Raw genomic sequence first — 17,874 nt, 5'->3', positions numbered from 1 at the left:
AAACTCACCCTCCACATACATACAGATTGTTAATATAGATCAGAAAAGAATGGGACCAAGTGTACTTCCCTGGATGACTCTTGCTACTACTTGCTGTTCACTACTCTTTGCTCCAGAATCGATACATATTGCTTCCTGTCAGACAGGTAGCTCTCAAACCATAAGTATGTGCTACCTCGGCAGCCTATACAATGTAACATTTTGTAAGAGCTTACTCCGTGAAATGGAGTCAAATGCTTTAGCCAAATCTAAAAATACAATGAGGCAACGCCTATTCGAACTAATAGCATCGTTAATTCCTTTAGTCAGCATGTACAAACGCATCTGTTATGTTTTTATCTCTTCTAAATCCATACTGACATGAGGTTAAAATATTATTGTTACTTAAATACTTAACTAATTGATTTTTAATTATTTTCTCGAGTGCTTTAGAAAAAACGCTTAATAATGATATTGGACGGTAATTACCTTTGGTACGGAAATCTCATTATTTTTGTAGAGCGGAATAACTTTTGCCAATTTAAAAACAGATAATAATGCTTAAATTAAAGATATGCAATAATGGTTTAAAAAAAAAATGCAATGTTATTTTTGAGAAGGGAGGCTGATACACCATCACACCCAGGCACGGACAGTCCACGTAAGTTGTTAACCTGTTCAATAATGTCAGTCTCAGTTACAGTGCTTAAAGTAAAAGTGGAGTCGGTAGAGTAATCCTCGTCACATAACACTGGTGGGCCGCTTGAGTCGATTGCAGTTGCAAGTTACATCCTACTGTTGAAAAATAGTTATTGAAGCCGTCGGCTATGTCCACATAGTCATAGTGAGTAATGTTACTGTCCGTCCCCTGCATATATTTCCTATTGGGAAAGAATTTTTTATTTTTATTTCTTCCTGACAGTTCATTAACTGTCTTCCAAAATAAACGTTGATTATTCACACACTGATTTATTTTTTCTCTATAGTAAATCAACCTAGTCTGTTTTAAGCAGTTATTTAAGGAAACTATTTATAGCGTTTAAAATAGTTTAATAAGTTCTGTGTTAAAAGGTTGTTTCTTAACCAATTTGCTTAGCTTGTCCCTTTTTCTAATTGACCTAATTAAACCAGGCGTGATCCAAGGGTTTTAACTTAGTGAGACGAGAACCACCCATATTTGATTTATTTGCCTTGCGCGTAATTTCGTCAACTATATTTTTAAAATTGTTTGCACTAGTTTCAATATCATTTGATAAAAATGATCGAATTCCAGCTTTCATTTCTTAAACATATTCCGAAAAATACTTGTATCTATATAGCTATTATTTGTCTGTTGCACCCTAACTCCTGAAGCACTGAACTGTATCTCCAGCGCAGTGCTGTAGTGATCCGTAAATGCCTGTGTGTGAGAAAGCTGTCCGAACGTTATGGAAATTATCATGATTAACAAATATATGGTCAATACACGTGAGCCACTGTCCCTGTCACCCGTCACACGTGTGGGTATATTTTATACAACTCAACAAAACCAGTTTCTGTCAAAATGTTAAGGTAACGCTCTGCATACATATCAGTGTTCAGTAAGTTTAAATTTATGTCACCTAAATAGATATACGTTTTATTCTTTGTTGTACTACTATAATACCGTTCCAGTTCGTTAATAAATAGGTCAGTGTCACTGTCATGTGTTCTATATAAAGCAGTTAAGTTACATCTCCTACCATAAAAAACAAAATCAAACGTAAGCCCATAAACATCACCCATTGCTACCTTAGCGGACACGACAGATAAGGACCCTATTCACATAGACCAGAGTACCATCGTTACGATTTCTTTTTCTTGTAGTCTTCACTACCTCATAAAGTCTTAATTTTTAAAGTCTTAATTTTTAAAGGACTGATATTAATGTACTTAGCAGTAGCAGTAAGTTCAAGTCTTATTTTCAGTTCCTAAAAATGGTTTAAATCAGTTTGAAAGGTAGTAGAGAGACCGAATTTTTGCCAGTAGAACGAAAATCCATTAATAATTTAGAGATGGTTTGGACACACCCATTAATGAAATTGCATATGTTTACATTGTACAGTGAACAATGATGTTGATCCTGTTTGTTGTAGAATTTTACAATCTCTATAGTGCGTACAAAGCCAAGATGTCCACAGCTGCATAGAGCAATTCGGCGAAAGCCTCAAGTATGTGGCCATACTCATAGAGTTGAACAATTTAACTAACGGCATTAATTTTATCGTTCTCCCTCTTCGTTAATTTCTATTACCAGTGTTGTGAACAATAGAACCAATAAACGGACAGCAAGTTTTGCTGAGTAGCCTCGGTCCGTTAAGGATTTACGCCTCGTCATAGACAAAATAATTATTCATAAAGGTACAGATGTTTCTAGCTGTTTCAATCTTATTATGTTCTCATCAGGTAAATATAGAATGCAGATCTCAGCACCCATCTCACGAAAACTTCAACATTTAATTAAAGCACAAGAGGAAGTAATAAAGGAGGAAGAATTTTAAATAACTATTTTGAGTTATGATTTGGAATTATTCGATATATCCTTTAAATTCATATTCCACCGTAATAGGCTCAGAGGTCTCTTGAGGAGCAAAAGAATTAACTTACTGAATGTCTGTCCGCATAATATCTCGAAAACAAAGAAAATTATAGACTTTAAATAATTTCTATAAAGGCAGCATCAAGTTCGGTGAAGATGATTTCACTCCTTGTGATTTAACTGAACTTGAGTAAACTTGTTTTACCTCGTTATGATGAGTAACTCATAATATTATTATAGCTCTAAAGGTGTTATATACAAACTAATTGTTCTTCTAAATAAATCATATTGTAATTATAGCAAAATATCTGACATTTTTCATTGATATTTCTTATAACAATACAACACTTTCATTACTAGAATAGACTCTGATCCTCGAAACTTAATGTTCTATTCTTGTAATATATAAAGATTACAAATGTTAGAAATCCTGCGATACTTTCAAAAAGTCATCGCCAATGTGTTTAAACAAAGAAATATTATTCTATAAATAATGCACAGAATTTTTAAATTCTATTTTAACAACTAACTTAAATAAGAACGATAATTTAAACAGACTAAAGTACACGCTTTTTGGTTTTTAGCCAAAGTATACTTTTCAGTTCTACTTGCTTACATATATTCTATTTATCAGGTCAACATGAGGAATTCTAATATGACATTGGATATATATCTATATAACATTTTGTTGATCGAGTATATAAGGCAAACTCAACTGTAGCACTATAAATAAATTAGGACTAGGAGTGAATTGAAACGACTTGAACTAGACACTTTTTAACCGAAGTAGACTTCAAAATCTTAAGTAGGTAAATATATTTCCTTCTTTAGGACAATGAGGCAACCTCATCTGTAGCTTATACATATTTATATATTTTATTGATGAGGAAAACGAGACAAACTCAGTTGTGGTATCGGAAATATAATTAATTTGAACCAGAAATGCTCCTATACTCTCCAAACTTGATATAAGAGTTAGTTCTTGAAACTCTGATCGTCTAACCATGAATACTGAAATAATATTAACCTGATCGTATGCCTAATTACGTTTGAGAAATATCATAGAAGACTATCATATTACATCATTGGTGCTTTGACAAAGTAGGCTACGGACTCTGATTTTTTTTTAAAGCCGCTTACCACGGGAGACAGCAAGTAGGTTTATAATGTAAGAAAAAATATGATTATAAATTATAATTTTGTTGGAAAAACTAATAACGCTTCTCATTGTTTGATAATGTGGAAAATAGATTCCCTGTTAAGTATAAATCATTAGAGTTAATCTACTCACTTCTATTATAACCTGGGAAACGAACTGGACTTGACGTTACAGATCTAATTACTTGAATGGGTGGATTTTGCTACTGGAGCTATGACTTCCACTACTAAACCTTTTATTCAGTCCAAAGGCTCAATTGGTGCGTAGCTTCACGCATCAATAGTAAACATCTTATAAAAAAATAATCGCAAAATGTGTTGCTAAGCACTGACATCAAGAATGGCTGGACCTATTTGGCTAATTTTTATGAAATATTTCTTAATGGAGAGAATAATTTGAAAAGTTACCAGTATTTTTTATGATTCGGATAAATAACTATAGTATTTACGAAACATAATCCATATTTAATTAGCAGTAAACAGCTGGTGAATCTTTCAGCTGAAGATCATCAAAGACGTAGAAACTTTTTTTTATTCAAGTTTTTAATAGTAGTGTAAAACAGATTGCAGACAAAACTGCTATTTAATATGACTACAAATTACACACCAGTGACCCGGATCACTCACTTGCCGGGTGAATGTGCTACTATTACACCACATAGCCCTCACTTTTTACGATTCAATAAATTATTTTGTATTTGGCCGTATCTGTCACATATGCGTTTTAAATAACAAAACTAACATATGATCGGAAGACCAAATACCTGTCAAATGACTTTTATTTACATTAAATTTGTATAAATGGCAATAGCCTTATTTAATTTAAATAAACATTGAATCGCAAAAAGTACTTGCTACGCCGGGACTCGAACCCGGATCTCTCACTTGCCGGGTGAATGTGCTACCATTATACCACATAGCCCCTTATTATTGAATATGTGTGTGTGTGTGTGTGTGTGTGTGTGTGTGTGTGTGTGTGTGTGTGTGTGTGTGTGTGTGTGTGTGTGTGTGTGTGTGTGTGTGTGTGTGTGTGTGTGTGTGTGTGTGTGTGTGTGTGTGTGTGTGTGTGTGTGTGTGTGTGTGTGTGTGTGTGTGTGTGTGTGTGTGTAGGAATTAACACATAGGAAATATGTAGTGTTTTTTACGACGAAAACGTATGATATAAATTTTAGAATATACTATTCAAAATGAAAAATATTGTGGAAAAATAATGTTAGGTAACTTATACTTACATTTTTTATATTTGCATTTTTTATGTTTGGTTTTAGACCCATGTTGCAACTAAATGCGTTAACAAAATTACATCTTACTTGGAGGGACTGATCGTTTATTTAATCCACAAACTATAACCATTGATGTTGATTGGCTGCGAATTGGATGATTATTTTAATTAAATAATAAGTATTTATATACATCGTAAACAATAAATCGGGCATAATTATATTCTGAGAAACTGAGGTGAGACATTTTAAATTAGGTAGTGGACGAGGAAAACTATCTAGTTAAGTCAGTTATTTTATACCTAAGGAAATATATTTAAATTGGTCTGTAGGAAAAATTATTTGAATCTTTTGAAAACTATATTAATTAGTACTACATTATTTTCGTCATAGAGATTAATTAATGCACTATTAAAAACTTTATCCTGATCCAAAATTGTAGCGCCTTCGTATGATACGATGCAAAACTTTTAATGGATACAATACAAATTGCGTCAAATTGTTAGCAGGCGTCTGGAACAACCTGTACAAGGTTCATGGTGTTAAATAAATAAATTGGCCTTTGATGTTATCACAGCTCCTGGCACGTGTGGATGAGGGAGCGTATGGCATTCAAAATATGCAGCCTTTATACATAATCTTCCTTCATCGCTGGTAGGTCTTTACATAAGTAATGCACTCAACAGATCGGTAATATTTAAACAAATATTCAGTTGTTAAAGGCAGATGTATTGCTCCACAACTATAATTATTGTTATTTTAGTGGTTTTGTTATAACATTATTGTTATATTACCCGCTCTGCCATTTTCACGATCTTGATTATTTTATCACCTCAATGGTAAATTTACAGATGTTCAGTGATTAGTTTGAACACTGTAAATATTTTATATTTCAGTAAAACTGTCTACTTCGCCACAATCTAACATCGTTAAAATTTATCTTTTATTTAACAAATTAAAAAGGATCATCCTCTGTAGCATTATTAATTTGTTTTTGTTTTATCATAATATATGCAAAAGCTTTAAACGTAGTAAACTGTTACCTTGATTTTAAAATATCCTACAATTTACTTGTATTATACCCATTACCAAACTTAGATACTGAACATTTTAGAACCGTCTACCCCTTCGGAAATTCTTTGGAGAATAAGTTAGATAAAGTGAGATAGTTAGTTTTGATTTACCTTCATAATATTTATTTCAGAGTATCTGATTAACTTTAACAGAATAAATAAAACATTAATGGTTAGCCTTTTAATGTACTCGGAATTCACACAAACATATCAAAAAAATTAATAATCATAATAAAATAAATGAAAAAAACACTTATTTTACTTCCATTTTTCTACTGTTGTAAAACGTTCAAATTATATATATTTAAGCATTTTCTTTCTTGAAACTCCGTCTTTATTATCACCAAGAAATGCTGGTACAAATTTCATCATCTAAATATCTAGGCTAAGTTCATTGGCCAGTTAGGTACAACGTCTCAGTAATATGGTGAATGTTCCATCTTTTTAAAAGTCCACAGTTCCATTATTTATGTATCTACACGAAACTTGTTTTTCTACACATGTAGTTGAAACCTTGTAGTTTTAAAATAATTCTGAGGTGGAAGGACTATTTTACATTATGTTCCTCGTAGCAAACATATTATATAAACGGTTTATTGTTTCAATTCACTGTCAATATTTTATTAGAAAAACAGACTACTCTTCATGCATACTGAAGTTAATAATTTTCATCAATCAATCTGTTATTGAGACATCCGTTAGAAAGAAGTACACAAGGTAGACACAGATTCGTTATTGTCTCCGCCCAATTTTGCTGCTTCGATAATGGTTAGCCAAGGTTTTTAAGCTTGGAGATGACTTTTATTACATAAATCTAAGCGGTTTTCTATGGAGCAATCAAGAATTTCTCACATTTCCTCTCTCACACGTATATACGATCGTAGCTGTAATGTGTTATGACCCACATCAAAGACGATAACGTGAATACCGGTATTGTTCACGAAAAGTTTGATCGTATAATTAGTTTTACCCTTCAAAATAATAAATATTCCTTCCACACAACAAATATTAACAACATTCATGCATCAACTCATACTACACATTCATATACAAATACCATAAGAAGAATATCAGCATTCTACCACATCATGGTGACCGCTCAACAAGAGCTCAGCTTTTATAATATAAGAATGTATCACGTTATATATTTTTATTTTATCTAATAACGCTATTGAGTAGGGTTTTAAATATAAAATTGACCAAAACTGAAAAACTGGAATGCTATTTAAAATGTATGAGTAAGTATTTGAGGTTATTTCATCGTCGATGAAGTCCTATATGGAAATACTTTATTTCAGTAGCTTTGATATGTATATTCACATCCCAGGAATGTTTATAAAAATTTACATTTTATTGCTATAAAATCTATTTCTTATATTTAATTTTGTTTTGGCGTCAAGACATTTTAGTACAATTACGGCTAAAGATTTGAAAGGATATTTGAACAATTTGGCATATAAACTCTTTAGCAAAAATGTCAGGTTAAAGTTTTGAGCAAATCTTATTAAAATTGGTAGATCACGATAGACAAAACGGGTTTCTAGTAATCTATCTTGATATTTTGAGGTAGGATGGGTTGACTAAGGGAAAGGCCTCTTTTTGAACCACAATTAGGAGTTTTCAGGGCGTGCAAAGCCAAGATTGACTAGAAAACGAAAACGTCATTTCAAAATTCAAGCTCCCATTTGTGGATAATATCTAAAGTCAGATCAGATCTAGAAGATATGATCCCCCAAAGACCACAATTTTATTGAGGTGGAAGGGTTACAGTGTCTGAAATTACAAAAACTACAGGAATATAAAAATCCTGGTACTTTCCAGACATAGGGAATTTCCAGAATTAAGGAACTACCTGAGGCTGAGTCATTCCAGAATTTGAAACGTTCTAGAAGTTGGAACTGTCAGATATCAGAAACTTCTTGACGCCACTCGCAGGTTGTCAGTAGCCGAAATTACGACGATCTCGTTGCTATAGACTAAAGTTCCATGGGCTGTACAAATGTAGATATAGGAACTGTCCAATATTCGGAAAATTGTATAATAAAATTTCTTGCTGAAGTATAGAGTTTCCAGAGGTCAACAACTTACAGTGGCTGGAAATTATTATAGGTAAGAGTCCTGAAAAAAGTTACCTAGCTTCCAATAACAGTAAATGTACATATTAAGATGTGTCTGAGACATACGTTAAGCAGTTCATATGACGGATATTCACAGCTCTATAGGATAAAATAAACTATACCATAGGCCATTTCGAGGTTGAGAAGTCATGAAAATCAAATGCCATCAAGAGAATTTCAGAGGTTGGGAAATGCTATCTCATCCCAGATAGTTAAAAGAGCCCGGACGTCCGAACATGTAAACACACAACGCCTCTTGAGCCAATATGTCTTCATTAGGACTTCACATAAATTAGTTTTCAAAAAGGATACAAAAAGTGTATATAAGTTAAGAATTAAAAAGCTTATATACACTTTTTGTATCCTTTTTTAAAAGGACAATATTAGTCAAAATATTAAAGGATTTATGTGAAGTCTATTTTTCTTGTTTTTTATACCACAACATAAGGAAAGAGTACGGTACATAAATTTAGAATTATGTTCAAACTTACTCTGCAGTACAGATGATCTTTGACTTTACAGGACCAGGTTTAGTTGGGTTTCAAAACAAAGCTTTGTAGCAAAATAAAATATATTTGTACCTGTCGTCGTAAATTTATATTATAATTTTACCCTTACTGTCTTTTTCTACAAAATTATTATTTTTTCCCAATTTTTGAATAATATTAAACGTTGTACAGTACAAATTATCATTATCAAGGTAAAGAAATTACTGTAGTTATGTAACTGTAATAAAAAATATGATTGACCCGTTCTCATTTGTGGATGTAACGGAAAAACACGACTATCTGGGAGCAAAATGGAAAGTTTGTATGTAATTTACTGTTCACACAAACTGCGGTTATCTGTGTTTTCTTCTGTCAGTTGCGTCGCAACGCGAGTAATGTTTACTCCCCTGACGCGACAGGACAGTTTTCCGACGTATGTGGTACCTCCTGGCGTGGTCTGTATTTTCTAAATATATTCACAGATGAAGTTTAACTCTGAGAAACCTACTATCTCTAAGATTTTTTTATATATAAGTGTTAACACCGGCATACATTATAATTGTAACTGTAGCATTCGCTAAATAAGCCGGCTAAATTTTAATTACTAGGTATGTACAAGAAGAAATATATACGACAATTTTTCACAATTTAAGAATTTTTATCAAAAAGTAGGTAAAATGAGTTATGTAATTACTCAAGAAAGAGTCCGCGAATGTTGGAAAGTTACAGTAACACAGCGGTTTTTTCTGAAAGTCGACTTTGATAACAAGACTACAATAGGGATTATTCGTTTGACAATAAATCTCTCTGGCCTCATGATTGGACAGTCGGAAGCCAATCAAAGGCGTCGCTGATAAGTTAACTTCCAACACGCGCATTTCGACGTCTTTTGAGTGTTTTGGTGATCATATTGTTGGTGATTTATGTACTTAGATTCATTTATAACTGAGCGGGATTTTGCTTAAGTAGTTCTTTCATAGTCGAATTACGATTTTCATATGGGGATTGTCTTGTTAACTAATGTTAGCTTACTTTTAGAAAAATTAACTAACGTGGAAGTTTTTAAAAGAATACTTGTTAATGCAAGTTTTGTTCAATTAAAGTTTTCAATTTCAATATTCGTTAAACGTCGCTTGCAATAGAGATTTAGTTTACAACGGTCCAAACAGTTTTATTTCATCAAGATAAAAATCGTTTGGTAAATATTTTTATGCAACATAGTTAAATTACTTTGAACTTGTTTCCAACGGGATTTCCTGGAGCGATAAATCCCTAACCTAAAGTGTCGAAATACGGTGGAAAAGTCAGAATCACTAATGCTATTACAATGCGAAGGATGAATGTTGGATTCGGTGGAACTCCTTCAGTAATAAACAATTTTACTAATCTGGACTAGTTCTATGTCCCTCCTACTGAAGGCTCCAGAGGCTGAAACCGAGTTGGCCTTTCCTCCACAATGACATGATTGAGATATGGTCCGCTATTTCTGTATACTGTCCTATTCCGTATACTGTCTATTTATTTATTTATTTATACACGGTTGTCACCATTTTTACAAAGTAATATAATAAATAGATCATGTTCCACAAGATGGCAATATACACAATCAAAACAAAACAAAACTTCATCTTAAGTGAATCATACTCATGCAACAGGAGAGAAGCCAAGAAAATTATGTACATGCAAACAATACAATATGCTAAACACAATAAACTACTATGCATAAATAAACAACTGACAGACATGCAATAACTATTTACGAAATATAGTAGGGCAATAATCAACAAATACAGTAACTAGTACAATTCAACAATAAAATACAAAAGAGCTATAAAACGAACTGGTATAACAATGCTCTAACTATCCAGTATCAGATAATGCTTACATAGTGTAGCCCAATAATAAAAATATCCTTTTCAGCGATGACACACTATTGCAAAAAAAGTCGTGGTGATGGCAGATTAGGTTACCAAGCCGGTGTAATCTGGGGATGACACTGTGAAATTCATAGTTGGTGGAGCAATGCTGTACACAGAAGATGTCCAGAGAGCGAGTTCTACCAGGTACTCTGAGATTGATGAGATGGAGTAACTCCGGGCAATCGATATCTCCAGTGAGGATCTTCTGTAGAAACACCAGGTCATGCAGTCTCCTTCTCGCATATAATGGAGCCAGCCCCAATTGATCCGCTACCAACTCCAAGGGAACTTCACTGTAGTTGTATCCCAGCTTGGTACCAATTATCCTAACAAAGCGATCTTGTATGCTCTGCAGTCGCTGAATATGTCCAAGTTGGTAGGGACACCACACAACACAGCCGTACTCCAATACAGATCTAACTAGCGCTGTGTATGCTATCTTCATCGCCTCAACACTAAGACCGCTTCTAGAAGTCCTTATGATAAACCCCAACATCTTAGCAGCCTTCCTGGTGATTATGTCTATGTGCAATTCAGGGCTTAGATCCGAAGACAACCCAATTCCAAGGTCTCTAAAGTAAGACTTACGGCAAAGTGTAGTGTTGCTTAGACAGTAATCAAACATCAAAGGCTTGGAGTTCCTGTGAAATGTTACAATAGCACACTTCTCGGCATTCAGTCTCATTCCGTTGAGTAGGCACCACTCTTCGATTCTCTTAAAGTTACGTTGTAACAGATGGCAATCCTCAATGGATGAAATAGGACAAAAAACCTTAATATCATCAGCGAAAAGTAAGCATCTTACGTTGATAACATCCACCAAGTCATTGAGAAATACAGTAAACAAGAATGGGCCCAGATGAGATCCCTGAGGCACCCCCGATGTAGCATAAAAAGGCCGAGAAGTGGCACCCAAAAACCTCACAGAAAGACTACGGTCTGCCAGATATGATTGAAACCATTGTAGAATATTGCCAGTGATACCATAAGCGTTAAGTTTGGCGAGAAGATGCGGATGACTCACAGTGTCGAACGCCTTGGAGAAGTCAATATAACCGGTGTCAACCTGCATTCCATCTCCAAAAGCTGCGATGATAAAGCTTTCATACAATGCAAGGTTAGTAGTAGTTGATCTTCCGGCTGCAAAACCATGCTGCACAGATGTAAGAATGTGGCGAAAGGAAAATCTAATGCGATCCAGTACAAGTGATTCAAACAGCTTCCCAAGTGCAGGCTGTATGACAACTGGGCGATAGTTTCGGACATCCTCGATATTTGAGGATTTGTGTATAGGAACCACAAAGCTGGACTTGAGTCTATCCGGAAAAGCTCCTTCGAGTAGAAACTTATTAAAGATAACGGTTAGCTGGGGAGCAAGAATATCACTGAATCTCTTGAGAATTAGAGGAGGTATATCATCAGGGCCAGTACCCTTGTAGGGATCCAGTAAATCAAGCTTTCGTTTAACTTCATCAACTTCAAACACACAAGAAGATAAATTTGTATGTAGATCAAAACTATATGGTGGCACAGTCACATTTGAAGCAGAGTATACGGAAGAAAAATGGTCGGCAAAAAGATCACAAACTGTAAGTGGAGTTGAAGCCATACGATCTCCAAGGGTATATGAGTCAGATGATGTCCGATGACTTCCCAAAGTTCCATTGGCAAAGCTCCAAAAGGACTGTCATTGGATTTCGACAGTATACGGAACCTAACTAGAACGCAAAGATCCTTTTAGAACTAACTGTATTCAGGAGTTTATCAGCGTGTTTTCTTTAGTGACAAACCAAACACGAGAGCTCGTGAAATACCACAATACCACTCACGTCAATTCAGCACGATTCTTAAATATCCCGAGGCTTCAAATATGGATTATAATTGGAAACGTTATGATGATGAATTTAATGATACACGGTAATATACATATTTGAAATCTTGTGATTATAAACCTAGTGCAGTGGGGAGAGTTAGGCGCGATTTATTGTATCACAGGTGTTATTATTCCTCGGAGAAATTAGGTAACACATTCTTCACTTAGATAAATTCTCCTTAGGGGAATCTTCCGTAGTTATGAATTGATTTGGATACACACACACATAATTATATATATATATACCGGGTGCTTCAAAAAAATGTATACGCACTTTAAACTATCGTAGTTTTTTCCGCTCTACAAGGCTAATGTTATATTTCTTCGCCAGGTGGCAGCATAATAGTCCCTTTATGTTATATTGTTAGTTGGAATTTGTAATATCAACATGGCGGACGTACGTTTGAGTTTTGAAGAACGTAAGCAGGTTATTAAGTGGTACTGGAAGTTTGAGAATGTAAATGAAGTTCAAAGACAGTGGAGAAGGGATTATGATACAGAACCACCTTCAAGATTAACAATTACACTCATACGAGACAAATTCGAAGTTCATGGAACAGTGTGTGATGTGCATAAAGGTCATTCAGGTCGACCTCGAACAGCTACAAGTGATGCGTCTTCAACGGCAGTCTTGGAACTGTTTCAACGCTCTCCTAACAAATCTTCAAGGCAAGGGGCACGTGAAAGTGATGTAAGTGCTAACAGCGTGCTACGCATTCTGAAGAGAGGCAAGCATCGTGTTTACATTTCAAGGCTGGTGCAACAGCTAAGTGACGACGATCCAGATCGAAGGTTGCAATTTTGAGAATGGGTTCAGGAGATGGTGATACGTGAACCGGAATTTATGGGTAGCATAATTTGGTCGGATGAAGCCCAATTCAAACTTAATGGAACTGTAAATAGGCACAATTGTGTTTACTGGGCTGAAGACAATCCTCACATTACAATAAAAAAAAAACGGTAAATTTGCCTGGTGTAAATGTGTGGTGCGGTTTGTCTTCATTGGACCTTTTCGATTTGAAGGTACTGTAACTGGTATTAATTACCTAACAATGCTTGGTGATTCCATATTTCCTGCCATTCGTGCATTATACGGTAATGATAATTTTTATTTTCAACAAGATGGTGCCCCGCCGCACTATCACAGGGACGTACGAACACCTGGATCAAAATTTGCCGGGCCAGTGGATAGGACGCAGGGGGCCAATCGAGTTTCCAGCACGCTCTCCAGACCTTACACCACTGGATTTCTTCTTATGGGGCACAGTAAAAGATGAGGTGTACAAACGTAAACCACGTAACCTAGACATTCTTTGGAATGAGATTCAAGCTGTGTGGAGAGAAATCTCATTGGACGTATTGATACGATGTACAGAATCAGTGGTGACGTACTCTGAATTGTGTTGATGCTGCAAGTATTAATATAAACCAATTTGAACAGTATTAACATTTGTTATTTACGTTTCATTTACTTCATTGGACTTTAAGCTTTCTAATTTACTGAAATTTTACTTTGTAGAACGGTAAATAAATTTTCTATGGAAGTTCAAAGTGTGTATACATTTTTTTGAAGCACCCAGTATATATATATATATATATATATATATATATATATATATATAATTATTTAAAATATAATATATTATATAAATAAATAATTTTGTTTCTAATTCTACTAATAAACGCAGAGTTTTTGTTATTTATTTCTTTATTGGACGAGATTTTTTACATTCTTAGGATTTTAGTTTAGCATCTGCCGACTTAAGTCCGGTTTTGGCCCGAGTTTTTATAGTTTTTTTTAAACGGTAAAATGAAGAAGTGTCCTGGTGTAAACGATTTTTTGTTTGGAAAATAATGTTATATAGTGTTATGAAGTTAAATCAAATTTAACTTCATACACTTCTTCGAACTACCTTCAGTAAATCGTTAACAGTTTCTGCTTGTCGATTGTGGAATGCTTTACCTGTAAACATCAGAGCCATCGATAAGGGCGCTCGCTTTGGGGCGGAGGACAGGGCCTTGTTGCTGGGGGGCATGGCGGCTTTGGAGTTTGGTATTTGGTATTTGGCACTTAGAGCAATAGAATGCAAGTTGACTGTATCTTGTTATAGTAGTGTAAACATTACATTAGAGTTACATTAATAATTATTGATTCTTGTTTTTTAAGCTAAGGTTAATTTAAAGTATCATTTAAATAAATGGATTTATTTTTAGTTCTAAATGTATATACGTTAGTTTATTTTTTTTATATTTAATTTAAGTGGTAGAGAGGAATTTTTAGTCCTAACTTCGCCTCTAGTAAAGACATTTATCAGTTTAATTTAATTTTCTTTTTGAATATAGTAGAAAATTATTGTTATATTATTTTGTCACGTTAAAAGTTTAAATTGATAGCTAAAAACTTTACTAGAAGACTTTTGCTTTTATTTAACATTAGACAACCTGACCAACGCACAGGCTAATCTTAATTAAAGCTGTGTCATGAGTATTAAAAAAATTCTAAAATCATTGATTAGTGCAGTGATTGTGTTATCGATAAAATGTACTGATGCACTGAAGAAAGTAAGCGAGAGTTTGTTAACATAAAGGAAGTAGGTACCAACATGGACCCCTTGAGCAACTGAGCAACCTGACCATTGATAATCCAAGATGACATGTTTTTTACGAGTATATTGGAGCTATCCTTGTAAAGCCTATTACTATTATTGCTTCCTGTTCAATAAATACGAACTCAACTAGTTGTTGGAACTACCTCTAATTCCGTAAAACTCAGGGTTTCATTAAAATATAATGCACAACCAAAAGTTTTGAGTAGGTTAAATTTTAAATATTAAAAATTAATTATTTAATGCTTGAATGTAATGAAACCTGGATTTTCAAACTGTCATCACAGACTTTCTTATACTTTCAAAAGTATTTACTTTTAAAAACTGTATTTACACAGATTTAACATATGTAATAAATGTTCTGACAGTTTTTATATCCACAAATATTATCCAAATAAGGATGGTCTTTAAAATCTCGGTCATACAAATAATAAAAATTATGTATACTACTTACGCTACACAATAAGGTAATTGAGTGTTTCTTAAAGATTTTTTAACTGTCTAACTAACACAAAATTAACCGACGAACGTCATTAAAATGAGTTTTGCTGATACAAAATCCGGTATTAAGTATATGTGGTTATTTGTCAGAGACTTCAGATACTATTATATATAGCTAGGAGTTGGATTAAAACTTAGGCTTAGAATTGAGATTTAAATCCTTCCAGAAATTCAATATGTCAAATTTCTCCCATTATAATGGATATTAAATTCCTTTTCCTGATAAACCTGTAGTTTTGCTATGGTCAAAAATGTAAACATGAAAACATCCGCTTAGTTAAAGAGAAGCTGTATAATTTCTAATTACAAGTTCAGTCGACAAGGATACAGGTGCTAAAAAGCCCAAAAGAAAAAGAACATTTCAAATATAAAACAATTTTGCAATTTTCCATCCCTTTAATCTTTACATAGAATTAAACGTGTGTCAAACTACAAAGTGAGCAGGGAAATATTTTAGATTTTTTCAGATTCAATCTCTTGGAATTTTGCCTGTTGTGAAATCTAATTTACGATTGCTGAATTAACAGAAGATTTGTCTTTTTAGATATCCAAATAAGAGAGAACAAGTGCCACCTGTTGTTACAGTTTCATATTTATAATTATAATATGCTATATAGAGAACAGTGAATACAGTGCCTACTCCTTTTTACCGAGAAAGAGCAGTCCAGATGCGACCTCCAGTGTACGATAGTTTCTCTCGGAAAGGTTGGCATCACTCGCTCTTTACCGTCAGCTGTTTGACTTTCATTCATTCTGTACTGCCGCCGCGCCGCGTGCACGAACGACTGCGAGCGCACTCTACTAGTCGTTCTTTATTGTTATCAATGAAACATTTTAGTAGTGTTTGAAGTTAGAGCATGTGTTATTGAAATAATTCACTTATTACTACTGGTCTGTATTTTTGTGCTTTTTGTTTTCCACTATTAGTTTTAATCTTAGATAGTCCTTTGTATTCTTGTTTTCTTGATGATTCCTAATTTATTTACATTAGTAGTGTTGTTTTTTTAAAGAATACTATATATATATATATATATATATATATATATATATATATACATAGTTTTCAAAATAATACTGATTTAAATATAAATTATAAAAACAATTACATGTACAAAGTTTTATATATTTAATACAATAATATAAATTAATATGTTAATTATTATTCATTTATAATGTAATTAGTGCCTAAACAGTTACTCTAAATTGAATATTTATTTGTATAATCACACACGCACACACACATTATGAATAATAGATCGTTTGCATTAGATATAATAATTAAATTATCACTATAAACAGAATAACGACGGTAAAAGTAAGTCATAGCGACCGTGTGGACCGGAGCTGGACCCACCAAAAACGACCTTTCTCTGTCTGATCAAAGCAGTAGACCAGTTGTTGATAAGTGAAAGTTAAGTGATAACATTTGTGTTCCAGTTCTATAGTGTCGTGAGTGAAGTTGTGTTGTGTTTACTGATTTTGTTGTGATTCGTGTTGTGTGCCTTGGATATTTAGTTGATTTCATGGATTGTTCCCTCTAAAGGTAAGTGTTTTTGTTTAATTCTTTACTTACTTAATTAAAACCTCAAACCAAAAAGCTTCTATCTAAATATGTTCAAACTAAAACTAAAAGGATTTGAGTTTATTGATTCTTTATTCCTAAGCATAAAATCTCCATGACCTTCCTTCGGTTATTAGAAATGTTTTTTATTTTGGATATGTACACACAAAAAATATTTGTTTTGGTCAATTGAGCAGTGAAACTGTGAAATCTTAGACTAATTATTCATAAACTAAATAAGGTATATATAATAATTTTGTCACAAGTATTGTTTTTTTAACTCTATTATATTTTAAGACTTATTTTTAGTAGCAAGGAAAAACTTTGAAACTTAAGACTATTTTGTTATGGAATGAAAAATATACTTAAACCGACTTATAATACAACGCAAACAAACGATATAAAGATGTTATTGTTAGTCAGTTTACGAAAAATATTCAATCATTCCATAACAAAATATACTTAAGTTTCAAAGTTGTTCATTCAGACCTTTTGTTCAAAGTACATCCTTTACAACATTAAAACAATGAAATATTTGCCAACTCTTTATTTCCATAGAAAGTAAAAGTGTCATGAAAAGCGGAAATCTAGATTGATTTGCTCGCGAGTGCACTTTTCCCAGGCGATAGTGAACTGACGGGTTGGAGACGGGAGGAAGGAGATCTCAGGAGATGAGGACACCGAGGACATAGACACGCTGAGATGGTAGAAAGTGGCCGGGACAGGACGGTATGAGTTGCACTCACTTTTACTCTCCTGGCGGACTGGACATTGCACACTCACTTTTGAGCTCATTATGTCCACTTTCTGTTTCACACTGTC

At 33.7% G+C, this 17,874-nt stretch overlaps 1 protein-coding gene across 2 annotated transcripts in view; it reads left to right on the top strand.

Annotated features, from left to right (window-relative positions):
• The first annotated feature begins 16,248 nt into the window (after window positions 1-16,248).
• Window positions 16,249-17,874, top strand: part of LOC124359155 (ras-GEF domain-containing family member 1B-like) — a 657,259-nt gene continuing 655,633 nt past the window's right edge. Inside the window, exons 1-2 of one of the 2 annotated variants that reach the window (XM_046811659.1) lie at window positions 16,249-16,382; window positions 16,929-17,034. The gene's annotated coding sequence lies outside the window, so the exon portion shown is untranslated. Of the gene's footprint in view, window positions 16,383-16,834; window positions 17,035-17,874 lie in introns of those variants that run through there. The other variant, XM_046811660.1, reaches the window with a different exon arrangement.

This window comes from Homalodisca vitripennis, chromosome 4 (genome assembly GCF_021130785.1).
Source record: "Homalodisca vitripennis isolate AUS2020 chromosome 4, UT_GWSS_2.1, whole genome shotgun sequence".
NCBI lineage: Eukaryota > Metazoa > Arthropoda > Insecta > Hemiptera > Cicadellidae > Homalodisca > Homalodisca vitripennis.
Note: the sequence above shows the minus strand (reverse complement) of the source record. Positions and strands in the feature narration are given on the sequence as shown.